This window comes from Triticum urartu, chromosome 7, assembly GCF_003073215.2.
Source record: "Triticum urartu cultivar G1812 chromosome 7, Tu2.1, whole genome shotgun sequence".
Taxonomy (NCBI): Eukaryota; Viridiplantae; Streptophyta; class Magnoliopsida; order Poales; family Poaceae; genus Triticum; species Triticum urartu.
In genome coordinates, this window is record NC_053028.1 from 329,464,304 (window position 1) to 329,474,228 (window position 9,925).

The window sequence follows — 9,925 nt, forward strand, 5'->3', positions numbered from 1 at the left end:
GTGGAGTTGAACCAAGGAGTTTGTAAGGGCAAGGAGATCGCCTACTTCGTGAAGATCTACCTCTAGTGAGGCAAGTCCTTCGTGGGCGATGGCCATGGTGGGATAGACAAGGTTGCTTCTTCGTGGACCCTTTGTGGGTGATTGCTTCTTCGTGGACCCTTCGTGGGTGGAGCCCTTCGTGGACTCGCGCAACCGTTACCCTTTGTGGGTGGAGCCCTCCGTGGACTCGCGCAACCGTTACCCTTCGTGGGTTGAAGTCTCCATCAACGTGGATGTAGGATAGCACCACCTATCCGAACCACGGGAAAAACATCTGTGTCTCCAATTGCGTTTGAATTCTCCAAACCCTTCCCCTTACATTCTTGCAAGTTGCATGCTTTACATTCCGCTGCTCATATACTCTTTGCATGCTTGCTTGATATGTATTGTGTATGTTGAAATTGTGCCTAAAACTCCACTCAAACCAAAAAGGCATAAAAATTGCAACTTTAGCACTAAGTGTCTAATCACCCCCCTCTAGACACATCTACTTCTAGATCCTACACGACCCCATCTCCCTCCACTCTAGCCACTCCCTCCACTCCGGCAAAGATCCAGCGAAGTTCCGGCACCACCTCGGTTCGCGTGCAAAAGTCAACCCTAGATCTGGAGGTTGAAATTTTGCCAAAGTCTTATTCTGCAACATTTTCTAGCTCTGTTCATTGCATCATAACTCTGCATCCGTAGCTCTGTTTTGGGCGTGCCATATATCAAAATGTTCATAATGATGTCCTCTTCATTTTGTTCCATTGCACCATGCTTGTTTGAGTCCATCTTGATGCCAAATGACTGTTTCAAGAGTGCTATAAAATGTTAGTTCCTGATTCTTATCAGTTTATGAGCATTTGTCATTTTTACCATGATTATTGTGTGCCTCCTATGGACTTGAGCTTTACATGTGTTTTGGGCTATGCCATGCCATCTTTACAGGGGTGTATGCCATGTATTTTTGCGATCAATGTGGTGACTAGCACATGCATGCAAAGTAGCTCTCGTGATGTTACTGTTTTCCGGGACTTAGATTTTCACTAAGTCATTTCCCTGATGTTATTTTTATGCCATGTATTCATGTTGCTACAGAGAGATCCATGCTTCTTTTGAGTTTGTTCAGTGAGGATGATTTTGACATATGGTTATGCTCTATCCATCCATGTCCTTGTTTGCATTTATGGAGTACCCTAGCATGACCCAATCTTGCTCTACTTTTGCTATAAAATGTTCCTAGCAGATTGTTTACGTGTTAATCAATTTTGCCAAGGTTGTTGTAGTTGATCCATGCATGTATGAGATTGTTCTTGCCATGGTTAGCTACTTGATCATGTCTTGTTTCTGGGAGTATGCTTGGTTTGTCATGCAATGCCTTGTGTTGAGTGCATCTAGCTCGCAAACATGCCTACGTAACTCTGTTTTTGCCATGTCCAGTTTTCTGCTAAGTCTAGATCTGTTAACGAAACTTGCTATGTTTACATGGGTGCCATGATATCTTATGATCCTTTTTGGCTTATGGTCAGTAAGGGACTTTTGTTATATGCTTTGAGTAGATTCATGTCATGCCTTTGTTTGCTATGTTCTCTTCCTGTAGCATGTTTTTATCTTGCTCTAAACATTGCTTCCTGATGTTAATTCCTGACATGTTAGTATTTTCACAAAGTCTGTGAAGCTCATATCTTTTGCACTTTTGCCATGCTTGTTCGAACCTGCTATTGTGTGATTTAGCCGTAGCTCAGTGTTCATCTTTTGTCAAGCATCTTGAGTAGATCACAGCCAGGTGCTTTGTTGCTTTTTAGAGTGCAATAGCTTAGTTTCTTGTTGCATTTTATATGGCATCATGCTGTTAATCGCAGGTTTGTGCCATTATTGTTTTGCTTGCCATTTGCAAACCGTGCATCCGATTCTGGTGATCTTTATATCGATTTTGACCGAAATCAACTCTTCTTTACAGCGGCACACTTGGTTTGCCAAGTTGAGGCATGGTTCAATCTTTTCCTTCTGGAGCACGCATATGCATTGCATATTACATCCCGCATATCATGCCATGTTTTGCATCATGTTGCTTGCGCATTGCACCATGGTTGATTGTGGTTTATTTTGCTTGTGTTCTTGCCTTGGGTAGAGCCGAAAGACGAGTACGTGATCGAGGAACCCGTTGAGTATGCTTACGAGGATCAAGCTTACATCAACTCGGAGAACTTTGCAGGCAAGATGACCATACCCTCGAAATCACTTCTATCTTTGCTTGCTAGTTGCTCGCTCTATTGCTATGCCGCGATACCTACCACTTGCTTTATCATTCCTCCCAGTTTGCCATGTCAAGCCTCTAACCCACCTTGTCCTAGAAAACCGTTGTTTGGCTATGTTACCGCTTTGCTCAGCCCCTCTTATAGCATTGCTAGTTGCAGGTGGAGATGAAGTTTGTTCCTTGTTTGGAACATGATTATTGTTGGGATATCATTAGTATATCTTGTTTACTTTAATGCACCTATACACTTGGTAAAGGGTGGAAGGCTCGGCCTTATGCCTGGTGTTTTGTTCCACTCTTGCCGCCCTAGTTTCCGTCATACCGGTGTTATGTTCCTTGATTTTGCGTTCCTTACGTGGTTGGGTTATAATGGGAACCCCTTGGCAGTTCACCTTGAATAAAACTCCTCCAGCAAGGCCCAACCTTGGTTTTACCATTTTCCACCTAAGCCTTTTTCCCTTGGGTTCCGCGGACTCACGGGTCATCTTTATTTTAAACCCCTGGGCCAATGCTCCTCTGAGTGTTGGTCCAAAACAGAGCCACTTGCAGCGCCACCTCGGGGAAACTTGAGGGCTGGTTTTAGTTGTACATAGTGTTCATCCGGTGTGCCCTGAGAACGAGATATGTGCAGGTCCTATCGGGATTTGTCGGCACATCGGGCGGCTTTGCTGGTCTTGTTTTACCATTGTAGAGATGTCTTGTAACCGGGATTCCGAGTCTGATTGGGTCTTCCTGGGAGAAGGAATATCCTTCATTAAACATGAGAGCTTGTGATGGGCTAAGTTGGGACACCCCTGCAGGGTTTTGAACTTTCAAAAGCCGTGCCCGCGGTTATGGGCAGATGGGAATTTGTTAATATCCAGTTGTAGAAAACCTGACACTTAACTTGATGAAAATGAATCTACAGCGTGTGTAGCCGTGATGGTCTCTTTTCGGCGGAGTCCGGGAAGAGAACATGGTCTCGTGTTATGTTTGAACGTAAGTAGTTCTATGATCACTTCTTGATCTTTGTAGCTTCTCGATCGTGCTTTCCTTCTCTTATCGCTCTCATTTGCGTAAGTTAGCCACCATATATGCTAGTGCTTGTTGCAGCTCCACCTCACTACCTTTTCCTACCTTAAGCTTAAATAGTCTTGATAGCGAGGGTGTGAGATTGCTGAGTCCCCATGACTCACAGATTACTTCCAAAACCAGATGCAGGTGCCGACGATGCCAGTGCAGGGGACGTGACCGAACTCAAGTGGGAGTTCGACGCGGATTCGGGACGTTACTATGTTTCCTTTCCGGACGATCAATAGTGGAGCCCAGTTGGGGCGATCGGGGATCTTTTGCATTAGGGGTTGTCTTTATTTATGTTGGTTCCGTGGTCGGACCTTGATTGTATTCTGGATGATGTAATGCTATATTTATGTATTGTGTGAAGTGGCGATTGTAAGCCAACTCTTTATCTCTTTCTTGTTCAGTACATGGGATGTGTAAAGATTACCCCTCTTGCGACATGCCTACTATGCAGTTATGCCTCTAAGTCATGCTCCGACACGTGGGAGATATAGCCGCATCATGGGTGTTACAAGTTGGTAATCAGAGCCTTCCCCGACTTAGGAGCCCCCTGCTTGACCGAATCTCTGGCGTTGTTGAGTCTAGAAAAAATGTTTTGAGTCTTTTAGGATTATATATATCGGAGAGTAGGATTCTTTTTACTCCTCAGTCCCTTCGTCGCTCTGGTGAGGCTTCCTGACATAGAGTTTTGACTCTTCTCTCCTCAAGTTTCACTAAAAAAATTTAGGATCATGCGGGTATCTTGGAATCGTTCCGATGGTTTTGTGATGAGAACATTGTTCTTGGTGCCTCCTGACATTTAGGGGTTGGGGCAGTGTCTCGAGGAGTTGAGCTCCGAGGTGTTGTCGTCACAATTTTATCGTTGCAGTTCTGGAATACCCGAGTTCGCCGACATCGAAAATCTCTTTTATGCAGTTGTTGGTGAGATAACCTCGACCCCACCCAGTACTGGGGCGGGAGTTCGGGAGTATTGCCATAACTCGTATAACGGATGCTTTCTGAAGGTTGAGGTAAATGATTTCCGAAGGTTTCTTGGTTATGTGTTGAAGGATGGATACAGCTGGATGTAGGATTTGCTAGTTTTGGGTGAGATATTATCCTTCCCCTGTTTCCCCAACACCTGATTGCATAACCAGAAAGTTTCGGGAGTTTCATAGGTGGGAATTCATGTAGCTCTAGTATTTCTTCCCGCGGATATTTGGTTTGTGATTGGGTAATCCTTACCAATTATTTGTTCATATCCGTACCTTATTGTTTTATTCATCTAGCTCTATCTAAGTGGCTTCTCAACTTTATGGAAGTGTGATCATTTACTTTGGAATTCATTCGTTCATTCTTGTTTGAATGTTAAGGCTATATGTTGCAATTTCGATCCATTTGATTCAGCTTGAATATATTCTTTCAAGATGCTAACGGATGTCACCCTCTTCAGGATGGCTCCTCCAACGCGTCAGAATCCAGAACCTCCGCCACCACCTCCACCTCCGGAGGCATGGCAAGCTGTGATGGCCGCCACCAACGCCAACACACAGATGCTTACGCAACTCTTGCAAGAGTGCAACCAAGGAAACCAAGGCCATGGCAAGATCAAGTTTAGTTTGCTACCCAACCAGTTCCTCGCAAACCAACCGAAGTCCTTTAGTAACTGTGTCGAGGCCACAGACGCTGATGATTGGCTCATGGATATCTGCAAACATTTTCAGTGTAGCAACGTCAGGCCTGAGGACTTTGTCAAGTTTGCTTCGTTCCAACTCAAAGACCAAGCTGCTGAGTGGTATCAGCAATACAAAGATTCCAGAGGAGGTCGTGTGATTACCTGGGATGATTTCCGCCGAGACTTCAAAGCTCACCATATTCCTCAAAGTGTTGTTGAGAGTAAGCGCGAGGAGTTTCGCAATCTGAAGCAAGGCAGTATGTCTGTTTACCAATACAACATCATGTTTCAGAGGCTCGCTCGCTTTGCCAAACAAGACGTCCCTGATGAGAAGAGCATGATTTATCAATTCAGAGGTGGCCTCAGAGAAGATCTGCAACTAGCTCTCGTGCTTTTTGAGCCGAAACAGTATGATGAGTTCTACAACATGGCACTAAAGCAAGAGGCTGCTCAGCTCAAATGTGATGCTTCTAAGAAGAGAGTCAGGGATGCAACTCCTTCTTATTCAACTCAAGTGGCAGCTAAGCAGCAAAAGTACTGGTTGCCTCCTCCTCCTCCATTCCGTCAGCCTTATCAGCAGAAGAGCAAAGGTGGCAATGGATCTTCCCACCCACCCAACCTAGGCTTTCAGAACAAAGCTTCATCTCATGCTCCAAGGTCAAGTGCTCCGTATCTCCGTCCGCTCTCAGAGGTTACATGCAACAAATGTCAGCAGAAGGGTCACTATGCGAACAAAGTTTCCAACACTAGCTTAATATCCAATGAAATCATGGAGAAGATGAAAATGTTGTCAATGGGCTCAACAACAATTCATCCAGGTTTCCATATAAATGGAACTCCACAATCATGTGAACAAGGTGTTAGCATTGGTCAGACCCAGAGGATATAATGGTGTATGCTCGAGGAAACAACCACGAGTAAGACAACATTACGAACATCGTTGGTTATGATTTGATTTGACGATAGCCCACACTCAAATCAAAGTTTTGACAAGACAATATATCCAACAAATATTCATGAGGACCAATCGATGAAGATATCATCTTTCTACAACACACACACACACACACAAAGATATAACTTAGTGATGAACTAAGTCGGACAAGCTTTTATCTTCCAACTCTCCAAGTTGTTGTTTAGCTTAACCAACTAGCTCAGGGGTATCCAACACAGATTCTTGGAGAAGGGATGGTTTACAAGAAACCAAACTTGATCACAAGCTCAATATAACAGCCAGGGGACAACCTGATGATACTTCCGAGAAGATATTTGGAAAATCACGAACCACCGATATGTTACTTAGATCGAGAACAATCTTGATTTTCAGGGCAAGACGATATGATCAAATAAGCAAGGGATTGACACAATCCTAGCTCTTTGATTGAAAAGTGCACCAGGAAATATGGACTAGGTAGCACGATCAATCTTAGAATGATGGTTCAATAACCAACACACTAAGAATGAAAGTCTTGTCCATTAGCTACCCAACAACGGGGTTGTTAGGAGAATTGATTTCAGACATCACGGTTCACTTGTCGGCATTCTGGTTGCGACAACACAGGACCGAGGAATGAATAATGATGGCGAGAAGTATCACTCCATCAAGAATTCATAAGATGGTGTGCAATTCCTATGACATTCTTGACATAAAGAGGGTAATACTCCAGGGTAGAACAGAACAAAATCTGGATTGGCATTTTGATCTGCGGAATACAACAACTTTGACCAGTCCAAGAAATGGATGAGGTACTGGAGTTTGTTTCTCCTAGTCATTCTGGGATATAATGGCTTGACGGACCACAAGAATAATAGGCATCGATAACACAAACCCACAACTAGTCCTGACTATCATTTGATAGATAGAGGTCAGAATACAACCAAAGAGAGACATCTCAAAGGAACATATGGTTTTCTGTGTTGCGGATGCATAGATTTAGTATGTCAAACAAGTTCAACATATTTCTTCCAGATAATCCATGCAGAAAAGGTAGGACTGGCACATACACAATGCGGAATGGAGAATTCATCGAGGGTACTCTGGTTGTGATCTTTTGGTTCAAGAACTTCAGCCATAAGCAGTTCATGGTATTTGGAAGAAGGAAATACCACGGACCTCGAGGACTATTACAAAGGCTACTAATATCCTAAAGGAATGAGCAACACTATCAACAGGAAGTGAGTAGAGTGATTCTTGGTTCAACAACCCAGGAGTAGAATACCTTCTAAATGGCATCAGAGGATGCTTTCGAGTATGATGGCCAGAATCATCACACTGTGAACACAAAACATAGCTTGATTACTAGGTGGTTCTCTAAGATGCCTAGGTTCATAGTAATAGCTCCAACATATATGTCGAGGCGGCAGAGTACCTCAACACACTGGTTAGTGTGGTTAATCCGGCCCAAAGGAACATCGGGAACGGAAAGAAGGGAGTTGCAAATGCATCAGACTATTTAGAAACCTGGGATGACTCGGACAGCATAACGGCTGTAAATGCTCAAAAAGATTTGAGACATCCTACAAAATGGTGGCATAACCACTCAACATCACAATATCAAGGTTCTGAGACCAACTGTTATAACACGGAGGTAGTAGAAACTGAACTGGGGCTTGACACTATCAATCCTATAAGTCTACGGATTAGTAACATGTGATCCTCATAGAAAGAAGAGAAAGCCTAGTTCCTTAACCCCGTAGAAAAGATAGGATGACTCAGATCAGAAGGACATAAGGTAAAGGAGTAAAAAGAGCCTTACGTTCCCTTCCCCAATCAATTCCCTTATATAACTAAAGCATTTCTAGACTCAACTTCGACCAATTTGGCTTGGTAATCCTATAGGCAGTCATGCTCGGATACCAAAGCTATCAGGACCCCGATCCTAAGCCACATTGATCTAGCATGTAACACATCATATCACTTTGCAGCCTCACGCACGGTATCTCCACGGGTGCCACCTTACCTGGCCAGGGACCGTTTGCGTCTTTTTGCTCACGTATATGATAGTGTCGCTAGCATCCATATGAAAGAGAACCCGGACCTACATGATTAGTCGTGAACCCAAAGTGGCACTAACTTACAAGGACAAGCATACATGACCCGGCAACGAACGTGTCGGTCATCAGTGAGTGAATTCGGGCTGTAGCAACTGGGCTAGCAGGACTTCGGGAATTTGGGCTGCAGCAGGCTAACAGGACTCCAAAAGACACCACGTGACATTTCCCCGAAGGGACAGACACAAGAACGAATAAGGACACATGCCGGCCAGTCTAAGTGTTCCGGAGCAGTAGCAACTGGGCTAACAGGCCTCCGGTAAACCGGGATGTAGCAGACTACCATGGCTCAGTGGAAGCACTAGACTACATTTCCCCATAAGAGAGACTACCAAGGATAGACAACTATGTTGTCGGATCCCACACATACCAAGATTTTCAATCATACACACAATATGCTCGATATGTGTAAATACAACATGGCATCACAACAAAACTCTACGACTCAAAGTATTTATTCATTAGGCTCCAAGGAGCCAGATATTACAAACATGGGTCTGATGACCCAACATTCAAGTCATACAAGCAACAAGCACAAGAGGAAGCTTAACTTGTCTGAGTACAGACAACTATAAAAGAAAAAGGACGAGAAGCCTGACTATCTACAAGATCCTGCCGAGGGCACAAGATCGTAGCTGAGGTAACAAGCTAAACGTCGAAGTCCACATGGAACTACTAGTGAGACTGAAGTCTCTCTACAAAAACATAAATTAAGCAAACATGAGTAAAAATGTACCTAGCAAGACTTACATCAGAACTATCTACATATGCATCATTATCAACAAAGGGGTGCACTACTAGGAAAAGGGCTATAGCTAATATGGACATTAATGGCGCACCTGTATCTGGTGCGCCACTGCTATATAACAGGTGTGCCATTAATGTCCTCATTACTAATGGCGCACCTAGTGGCCGGTGCGCCATTACTAGTTTTGAAAAAAAAAGGTAGAAAAAACTGTTTGAAGTGGCGCACCAGGGGATAGTGCGCTATTACTAGTTCTAACTAGTAATGGCGCACTGTCCACTGGTGCGCCACTACTAACATGTTTTTTCAAAACTAGTAATGGTGCACCACTCACCAGGTGTGCCATTAGTAACCCTGGTTACTAATGGCGCATTCATAGCTGGTGCGCCATTGGTAACCTAGGAGCAGCTAGATATTTTGGACAGCCACCTACCACACTCACTTTCCCCACTTCATTCCCTCCACCTCTACCAATCTTGGTCTCGGCTGCCTCCTCCTCCTCACCTCATTTGCACCATATATTCACCCAAATTAAGTGGTTAAATTTCCTTTTTTTGATAGGTAAGTAAGGGGAAAGCTTTCTTTATGTTCTAGATCTACTTTTTTTTCTTCCTCCAACAACGTACACACTTTTTATGGCCTAGATCTACGTATGTTTGTGGTGTTGCATATGTTTGTGTTTGCAGGTACCGGTATTTGAAATGCGATAGTTGCCAATATTTTTCCGGAATGCTGATTCATTTCCGTTTCGGCGAGAATTTGGCAGTATGCATTCTTTTTGGTCCTATTTTTAGGAAAAGTCATGCCAATTTTTTTTGCTTCTAAAATATTGTTTTGCTCTATCCCGCAGGCGACCATGGTCCGCACGATGACCGAAGGCATCGTGAATAGGTTTTTGAGCTCCGCGAAGGCCGAGATGCTTCAAAAGAATGAGACGGAGATAAGATGTCTGTGTCAAAGATGCAAGCCGAAGAGCCTTATGGACCCGGATTTCGTACAGGTGCGGGACCACCTGCTCTTGCGTGGTTTCATGGATGGCTACCGGTGGCAAGGTGATGAAGATGACTATGAAGTCGTCCATGGGGGCCGGGCAAAAAGTGAGGAAGGGCAGCAAGACAACCGCGGTGAGGGCGGGCGA